A 9,793-nucleotide genomic window follows, 5' to 3' on the forward strand; every position below is an offset into this window, starting at 1 on the left:
GTTTGGTGCATAAAGTGCTTGTCACAAGAGCACAAGATAGGCAGAGATCCCAAGAGCTCACTGCCCTGTCATCATACCCAAATAAGTAAGTTCCAGGTTCAGAAAGAAGCCCTCCCTCAAAAACTAAAGCCATAGAGAAGGGTACCTAGTATCATTTCCTAGCCTTTAAATATATGCAAACATGAAGGGACATGCATGTATACATGCATGCACTGCACATATAAAAATACATTTTTTTTTGTTTTCAGGTTCATTGAAGATGTGGCATAATAGATTAAACAGCTTCACGTGGTGTTTTGAAATTCATCCCAACCGCAGGCTGAGTGACCTGAAGGTTAGAGAGACTGCCACAGTCCAGACACTTCAACATTTCCTTGGTGTCAGGATCTACCTCAATGATCTCCTGATCCTGAGACCTCAGGAACATAATTCTCTCTCTTCTCTCTCTCCTTCCTGCAACTTGATAGAGATAGCGCTCACAGACCCTCTCTGAATCAGCTTCATCAGATGCGTGACATAGCCAGCTATCTTGTTCTGAGGTTTCTTACTGGGGATAATAGCAATCTCCTCGCACAGGTGCTTGTTGGTGTGGAAGTTGTTACCCAGGTGCATGCAGTACATCTCCATGGTGACCTGGGCCGCCGCCTTCACAGTGTTGGTGTGAACTCGGCCCATGTTGGCAGATCTTGGTAAAAGAGATACAAATATATTTGCAACTGGTCTTTATCTATGTGATGTGATGTATGTCACCGTGAAAAATAGTGATAATATTCAGAGATGCATTCATTAAAAAAAATTGAATTGGTCTGCCTGTATTTTGTTTTGTGAACAATTTTGCCAGGTACTTTTCTTTTTTTGTTTTTGTTTTTGTTTTTGTTTCCGAGACAGAGTTTCTCTGTTTGGCCCTGGCTGTCCTGGAACTCTGTAGACCAGGCTGGCCTCAAACTCAGAAATCTGCCTGCCTCTGCCTCCCAAGTGCTGGGATTAAAGGCATGCGCCACCACTGCCTGGTACTTTTCTTAAAAGTTTTTTTTTTTAAGGTTTATTTATTTATTATATGTAAGTCCACTGTAGCTGTCTTCAGACACACCAGAAGAGGGCGTCTGATTTCATAACGGGTGGTTGTGAGCCACCATGTGGTTGCTGGGATCCAAACTCGGTGCTCTTACGGGCGGAACCATCTCACCAGCCCCAGATTTTTTTTTTTTTTTTTTTAAGCCAGAGAGTGGTATACACCTCTAGTGCCAGCACTCAGGAAATTAAGGCAGAAAGATCACTGCTGCTTTGAGGTCAGCCTGGCTATATAATGAGTTCCAGGCCAGCCTGGGTTACAAAACAAGACCCTTCTAAGAAACAAACAAACAAACAAAAAGCTTACGATGGAGAAGTAAAGGTACAGGCATAGACGCAATGCTGTTATTCTTCCTTACCTGCGGGTGCAAGTGATTAAGTCTACAGTAAATGGACCGTAACTTTTCTTTGGTAGTGTCAGAGACAGGACACATCCTTGAGCATACTAGGCAGCACACACTCCTGCTCTCATACCCTTTCAAGGATATGTAGAGAAAGGGAAGTAGAAAGTACCTAGGGAATTACGTAGCAATGAGACCTTTCTGGTTAAAGAAGTGACTCTTAGAAAAGAGAAGCTTCTGAAATTCATATACCAAGCATAGCTTATTTTATGTATTTTTCTTTTGAGCCAGCTCCTTGTTAGGCTCTTTCTGTGTTTAGCCACAGAAGTGCTGTGTAACAAACTATCCAACCCTGTGCATTGGCTTACAACCACAGTCCCCTGCTCTTTGCAATGCATCAGTGGATCCAAGCTGGGTCCATCTGGGTAGCTGTGCTTCAGGCTGCTTAAAACCATCCTGGAAGGAGTGAAGATACTATTCTTTTTAATGTGAGAAGGTATTTTGCTTACACATGTGTCTGTGCAGCTCTTGTGATCAGGTCTTTTAGAAGAACATCCAGTGTTCTTAACCACTGAGCCGTCTCTACACTCTCGGGATGAGGATACTCCAGAGAAACCTTTGTGCTTCCTTTTAATTATAAGACAATTGAAACAGCGGACCCTAAAAAAATGGAATTTTCCCAGGCATCTCATACTGAGAGAAAGGAAAAGATGAAGCCTTCCTGTCAGCCAGAGAGAGGAGCTGGTTTCCTGGGAAGAGATTTTGCAACATGCCGACACCATCTAAGACCAATTTACAAGGGAATCTGGAGCCAAGATAATGGTGGCGGGCAGGCCACACCTTGAGTAGGACTGGTTAGTTATTTGTCTTCTATTTAAACCTAAATCTCATGTTAGGACTTAAAAGATAGATTGGACCTCCTTGTTCTTCTCAGTGTGGCTGTATTGAATAATTTTCATACTGTGTGTTATTTTGGTTTATTAGTTTGGTTTTCATTTCATTTTTGTTGTTTTGTTTCGTTTTGTTTTCAGTCAGGATCTCTGACTTATTATATAGATCTGGTTATCCTGGAACTCACTCTATCTGGGCCATAATGTCCTGTAACACACAGAGATCTACCTGCCTACCACTATCACACCAGACCCACTGTTGTGGGTTTGGGGGGGGGGGGTACACAGAGTTTGTTTTATTTTTTTTACTTATTTGTATCTCATTTGCATTGGTCTGCATGTACATATATGAGTGAGGCTGTCAGATCCTCTGGAACCGGGGATACAGATAGTTGTGAACTGCCATGTGGGTACTGGGAATTGAACCCTAGTCCTCTGGAACCACTGAGGCATCTCTCCAGCCCTCCACTGTTGCATTTTTGATGGGTCTGTTGAAGAAGGTTGTCCAAACCCAGGTTATTAGGGCTTGGTTGTCCCAGACCAGGCTGGGCTTAGCCATGAGCCACATTTCTTTTAGGTTTGAAGAGGCTACATGTCTCTGAGGGAGGTTTTTCTGATGGCAGTGGCAGAAGCGAAGGAGAGAGAGCCTAGATATGAGAGCACATGCCAAGCCTCTCCTTGTATCACATTTTAGCAACAATTCGGTAATCACAGCATGTGACATGGACAGACTCGACATCAGAAATGCTGTGAAGCCGAGTCTTTTCATGGGAACTGGATGAGTGACTAGTTGCTGAAGAATTATTTACCACAATAATGAGGGGAAAAAAGTAAATATCAAAAGCCATACACATTTTTATCTATCCACTCTACTTTCTCTGCCTTGGGGACTTAGTTTTTTGTTTTATTTTTTTTATCTGTTCACTACAAACAACTAAAAGGAAGTTGGATAAATACTAGAAACATTTACTAAAAGTTGTAAAAGACAAAAAAAAAAAAAAAAAAAAAAAAAAAAAACATAGTAGGCTTTGAGCTGAGGAGTTGGAGTTTAAAGAGGTGACTTGAATCCATTTCCCTCCAAGGGGCATTTGATCTCTCTTAAAAGCCATCTGAAAGACAGCTTGCCTTTGGCCAGAGGCCAGAGATAAATAGTCCTGACTGCCAAAGACTGTATGAGCTAAAAGATCACAGCTTTTGCTGTGGGATCATTGGCTAATCTAAGAGGAACAGCTGAAAAACAGATTGGCTTTAAAGACACCTGACCCTAAGGGGACAGACATCGATTCAACACAGGCTGGAGCTGGAGTTTCTGACCTTCACTAGAAAATTGAAATGTGCCACTTTTGAAAGTAGGGGAAGGGATTCAATTCCAGGGGTCAACTAAGCAATCAGAACACCATCTAACTGTTAGAAGGTGTCTTAGTAAACACCCCTCCCAAGTCGGGGTTTCTCTGTGTAGTCCTGGCTGATCTGGAACTCACTCTGTAGACTAGGCTGGCCTCAAACTCAGATAACTGCCTGCCTCCTAAATGCTGGGATTAAAGGCATCACCATCACTACCCTCAGGATTTTTCCTTTGTCTTGTTTTGTTGTTATTATTGTTTTGTTTTGTTTTGAGATAGGATTTGTCTGTGTAGCCCTGGCTGTCCTGAGACTCACACTGTAGACCAGGCTTGCCTCAGAATCAGAGATCCACCAGCATCTGTGTCCTGAGTACTGAGATTTATGTGCCCCGCCACACCCAGATTCTCAGTAACTTTTCTATTGCTGTGGTAAGATGCCATGATCAAGGCATCTTATAAAAAAGAAAGATTTTATTTGGGCTTAGTTTCAGAGGGTTTAGGGTATATAACAACCATGGGGAAGAGCTCCGTGGCAGCAGGCAGGCATGCGGGAGCAGTTCCTGAAAGCTCATGCCTTGATCTACATACTTGAGGCAGAGAGCACTAACTGGGAATAGCACATCTTTTGAAACCTCAAAACCTACCCCTAGTAACACATCTCCAACAGGGCCACACCTCCTAATCCTTCTCAAACCGTTTCTGTAAAGAGGAACTAAGTATTCAAATGCATGAGCCAATGGGGCCATTCTCATTCAAGCTACCGCAGATGGAAACACAAATTTTCTGTAGAAAACTTACCTTATTACCTAGCTGTCAGATTACACCCAACTAAATTTTAAGAAGAAATATCCTAGAAATAATACATTTTGGAAACATAAAAATAAGACCCAAAGGGAAGCAAACAAAACAGAAATAGGCTAGAATAAAGTAGATACTTAAACCATTATCAGAGAATACAAAGCAATTCCATTGCCTCTTTTCATATAGAAAAAAAAGTTCATCCTTGAACATTCATTCAAAGAATTAGAACATTTTTTGAGACAGTGTCTCATGAGATAGACCAAGCTGGCCTCAAACTAACAAAGATCTACCTGCTTTTGCATCCAAAGTACCAAGCACTAGGTGTAAAGGTGTGCACCATAATGCCTGGCCAGAAACTATTAAAAGTGACATCACTACAAATAAACAAATAATATTTGAAGTGACATCACATAAGGCTGGAGAGGTATCTCAGCAGTTAATAGCATTCAGTGCTCTTGCAGAGGACTATAGTTTTATTCCTATCGTCTATGCCAGGTGGCTCACAACCAGTGCCAGAGGAGGCAGCTCCCTCTTCTGGCCTCTGTGGGTGCCCACATGCATGGGTGCATATACCCACAGAGGCATACACAGACACAAATAAAATAAAACATGTTTAAAGTAACATCACAGAGTTGAAGAACACCCAACTAGAATGTCAAGAGTTAGTGATTTGGGCTATCAAGATGGCTCAGCGGATAAGAGCACTGACTGCTCTTCCAAAGGTCCTGAGTTCAACTCCCAGCAACCATATGGTGGCTCACAATCATCTGTAATGAGATCTGACACCCTTTTCTGGTGCATCTGAAATCAACTACAGTGTATACTATATCTTTAAAAACAAAGAGTTAGTGATTTTTTTTTCAAGACAGGGTTTCTCTGTGTAGCCCTGGCTGTCCTGGAACTCACTCTGGAGACCAGGCTGGCCTCAAACTCAGAAATCCGCCTGCCTCTGCCTCCCAAGTGCTGGGATCAAAGGCGTGTGCCACCATTGCCTGACTAGTGATTTATTTTTATTCATGTGTGTATGTCTGACCTGCATCAGTTCATTTGTACCTTCTTTATGCAGGAGCCCACAGAGGCCAGAAGATGGCATTAGAGTACTGAGAACTGGAGTTACAGATAGTTGTGAACCTCCATGTGGGTGCTGAGAACTGAACCCCAGGCCTATGTGTCCGCAGTAAGAATTCGTTTTTATAAAGATTTATTTATTATGTATACAGCATGTAGTATTATGCCTGCATACATGCCTATATGCTAATCCACTACCACAACAAAACAGAATCTGACTTTTCTGACTTCTTCACCATTTGTCATGAATTGTATGTAAGTTCTCAATGCATTGTTATTCAGAAGTTCTAGAATTAGCAAGCTCCACTTCTTCTACCCTCTTACAACAGTTTTTGTGACCTGAAACGCTAGCAGCGCCCCCCCACACCTCACACACACAAAATATCCAAACCACCAGCTGTATGATCAATTTCAACTCAGTTCTGACACTGTCTATGTGAAAGTAGTGTTAAGTCCCAGCTTTCCACCCTTATTGTAAGAGTGCCCTGAACTTCAGATGGGAATCACAGGCCTTACATACAAGCTATGAACTGGGGTGCTCATGGCTGCCTCCTGGGATTTGTTTAATTTGTTTAAGTGGCTAAAGTGACTAACAGAACTTAGAGAACACATCACCCTTACTGTACTGGCTGGTTTTGTGTGTCAACTTGACACAGGCTGGAGTTATCACAGAGAAGGGAGCTTCAATTGGGAAAGTGCCTCCATGAGGTCCAGCTGTGGGGCATTTTCTCAATTAGTGGTCAAGGGGGTAGGGCCCCTTGTGGGTGGTGCCATCCCTGGACTGGAAGTCTTGGCTTCTATAAGAGAGCAGGCTGAGCAAGCCAGTAAGAAATGTCCCTCCATGGCCTCTGCATCAGCTTCTGCTTCCTGACCTGCTTGAGTTCCAGTCCTGACTTCTCTGGTGATCAACAGCCATATGGAAGTGTAAGCTGAATAAACCCTTTCCTCCCCAACTTGCGTCTTGGTCATGATGTTTGTGCAGGAATAGAAACCCTGACTAAGACACTTACATTCACTAGATTACTATAGTGCAACAGTTCTCAACCTGTGAGCCTCAAACAACCCTTCCACAGGGGTTGGCTAAGACCATCAGAAAACACAGAGGTTTACATTCCAATTCATAACTAGCAAAATTATAGTTATGAAATATCAATGAAATGATGTGATGTTATGATTGGGGGTTACCACAGCATGAGGCACTGTGTTAAAGGGTCACAGCATTGGGAAGGTTGAGGACCACTGCTATAAAGGCTATTACAGTGGTTATACATGGGAGATAGCTGGAATGAGAGATAGAAGGGATGCTACAGAAGCTCTGTGCCCTGTTTTAGTCCTGGGATCATCAGTGAGTCTGGAAGGTCTCTGGATCTTATTGTATGGCTTTTGTGGAGGTTTCTTTGCAGAGGCATGACTAATTAAATCATTGACCTTTAAGGATCAGCTTAACCTCCAGCCCCACCCCACCCATCCCAGAGATAGAAGATAGGGTTGAAAGTCCCAACCTTCTAATCTTACCTTGATCTTTCTGATGACCAACACTTACCCTGAATCGGGACTTCCAGCCATTGGAGAACTAATTCATTAAAAAGAAAGACCCTTGAAGATTACAAAAATTTTAGAAGTTGTATGCCAAGACTAAGACTAGACTAAGACCAAAACCATACTCCACACTCTCAGAGTGACCATTTTTACTTTAGTTGTTCTAATGGTCAGTCTTGGTGGTCAACTGACTGAATCTAGAATAAATTAAGAGATGTCCTTCTGGGTAGGTCTGAGATGGTATTTCCTAAATAGTTTAACTAAGATGATTAATGATGTGGGGTGGTTTGAATAAGAGCAGGTCCCATAGGCTTATAGATCTCTTTTGTTGTTGTTGTTTTGTTTTGATTTTTAAAACAGGATTTTTCTGTATAACAACCCTGGCTGTTCTGGAATTCACTTTGTAAACCAGACTGGCCTTGAACTCACAGACTTCTGCCTGCTTCTCCCTTCCTAGTGCTGGGATGGAAAAGCAGGTGCCACTATGCTCTTAGATTTGAATGTTTAGTCACCAGGAAGTAGCACTAATAGGAGGTGTGTCCTTGTTTAAAGAAGTATGTCTCAAGGGATGGACTTTGAGGTTTCACAAGCCCATACCAGGCTCAATCTCTCTGTGTCCCTGCCTCTCTGCCTGTGGATCAGGATGTAACTTTCAGCTACTGCTCCAGCACTATGAGTGCCACCACGGTCCCACCATGTCATGATAGGCTAACCCTCTGACATTGTGAGAAAGCTCCCAATTAAAATGCTTTCATTTGTATGAGTTGCCTTGGTCACAATGTCTCTTCATAGCAATAGAGAAATGACTAAGATAGGGTGGGGGCATCCTCTCCCAGAGTGGGCAGCATCATCAAGTGTGGACAGAAATTGTCTGAGATAGGCCAGACAGTGGTGGCACACGCCTTTAATCCCAGCACTTGGGAGGCAGAGACAGGTGGATTTCTGAGTTCGAAGCCAGCCTGATCTGCAGAGTGAGTTCCAGGATAGCCAGGGCTATACAGAAAAACCCTGTCTAAAAAAGAAAAAAGAAAAGAAAAAAGAGAAAAAGAAAGAAAGAAGGAGAGAGAGAGAGAGAGAGAGAGAGAGAGAGAGAGAGAGAGAGAGAGAGAGAGAGAGAAAGGAAGGAAGAAAGAAAGAAAGAGAAAAAGAAATTGTCTGAGATAAAGCAGAGCATCTTGTCAGCATGCCTACCTTTGTTCCCTTCTAGTGAGTGCATCTGTTTTATTGCTGCTGCTGCTGCTGCAACTGCCACCATATCTTTCCCTGACATCAGAAGCCAGCATGCTTGGTCATCCAATGTGGACTGAAGACCAGTAACTCTCCAGGAATCTACCAGGCCTTCAGCACCAGATTATCTCTGCTAAGGAGGGATCCAGCCACATGGACCAAGTAGCTATTGGGTTCCCAGCTTTTCTAGAGAGTAACTGTGTTTAGACTAACCAGTTTATGGCATGTAAGTCAATCTAATAAAGCCAGTTTTCAATAATGTGTGTGTGTATGTGTGTGTGTATGAGTATATATATATATGTATATATATATATATATATATATATATGTATGTATGTATTCCATTGGTTTTGTTCCTTGGGAGAACTCTGACTAGTACAGACATCAGTTATCTGTTAAGAAAAAAATTTCATAGTTACCTTCTTTAGCCTTTGTTAAGCCCTTAAATCTTTTTGTATACATATGAGTGTCTCCTGGGTATCATACATCTGCTTGAAGAACTTACTGTAACAGTTTCTGTCATGTACATCTGCCGTCAATTCCCTCATCCTTTGTTAGTTTGATGAGGCTATATTAAAACTGACATCTTTTTTGAAGAATGTCTTCCTTGTATACAAATTCCTCATCAAAGGAAAACATTGGTTTTCAGTGGTTTGTCTATTGTGTCAGACAGGTACCCAATGCAAATGTGCTTTGAGGAAAACTTACTGCAGAGAGCACAGTTGACTGATAATCCCTCATGCCATGTAGTTTAATGTACTGTGTCACTCAGAATCAGTCATCCTCATAAAGTACCAAAAGAAACAGATCAAACCCCAGCTCATACATAGTTCTTATACAGTAAGGGAAGGAACCTTTAACCTACAGTACCTACATTAAACTAGAGTTCACATGGTAGAGTGTTCTCAATAGGAAGTGTTGTGTTTTATAAAAAGGAAAGAAAGAGCCAGGATATGTTTGGTAGAAGCGCAGTATAGTATGGGGCATGGCGGAGGGGGGTGGCTCTGCAGGCCCATGCTGAGGCATCCTTTCCCCTGAGGTTCCAGCCATAGCTGGAAATAGTATGGAATAAAGTTTATTTAGGGCATGGGAAGGGGAATTGAGGAGGGAGTAGAGACAGAGAAAGGCAGAGTAATAGAGGGGCGGGAGGAGAAGACAGGAGAAGAGAGGAGAGGAGAGGAGAGGAGAGGAGAGGAGAGGAGAGGAAAGTCTGGCCAGGAACACCTGGAGAGAGAGAGAGAAGGGTGAGGGGGATGAGGAGAGGAGGAGAAGGAACAGGGAGAGAAGGAGCAGAGAGTAAGAGAATAAGAGAGTGAGGAGGGGGCAAACAGCCCTTTTATATTGAGTCAGACATATCTAGCTGTTGGAAGATAATTGTGGGGTGGAGCCTAGAAGGAATGCTAACAGAAAGAATATCAAGAGTACCTTAGAAATAAGAGTAAAATCAAGAGTACACCAATTGCCCACAACTGACCCTTTTGGGATTTTTTTTTTTTTTTTTTTTTTTTTTTTT

At 42.4% G+C, this 9,793-nt stretch overlaps 1 long non-coding RNA gene and 1 pseudogene across 1 annotated transcript; one reads left to right on the top strand and one right to left on the bottom strand.

Annotated features, from left to right (window-relative positions):
* Positions 1–274: 274 nt before the first annotated feature.
* LOC116098718 lies at positions 275–677 on the bottom strand (annotated as a pseudogene).
* A 4,796-nt stretch (positions 678–5,473) lies between these two features.
* On the top strand, positions 5,474–8,539 carry LOC116098719. Its single transcript, XR_004121925.1, has 2 exons — positions 5,474–5,623; positions 8,261–8,539. It is a non-coding gene; the product is annotated as an uncharacterized LOC116098719 (long non-coding RNA).
* Positions 8,540–9,793: the final 1,254 nt, after the last annotated feature.

This window comes from Mastomys coucha, unplaced genomic scaffold (genome assembly GCF_008632895.1).
Source record: "Mastomys coucha isolate ucsf_1 unplaced genomic scaffold, UCSF_Mcou_1 pScaffold20, whole genome shotgun sequence".
Classification (NCBI taxonomy): domain Eukaryota; kingdom Metazoa; phylum Chordata; class Mammalia; order Rodentia; family Muridae; genus Mastomys; species Mastomys coucha.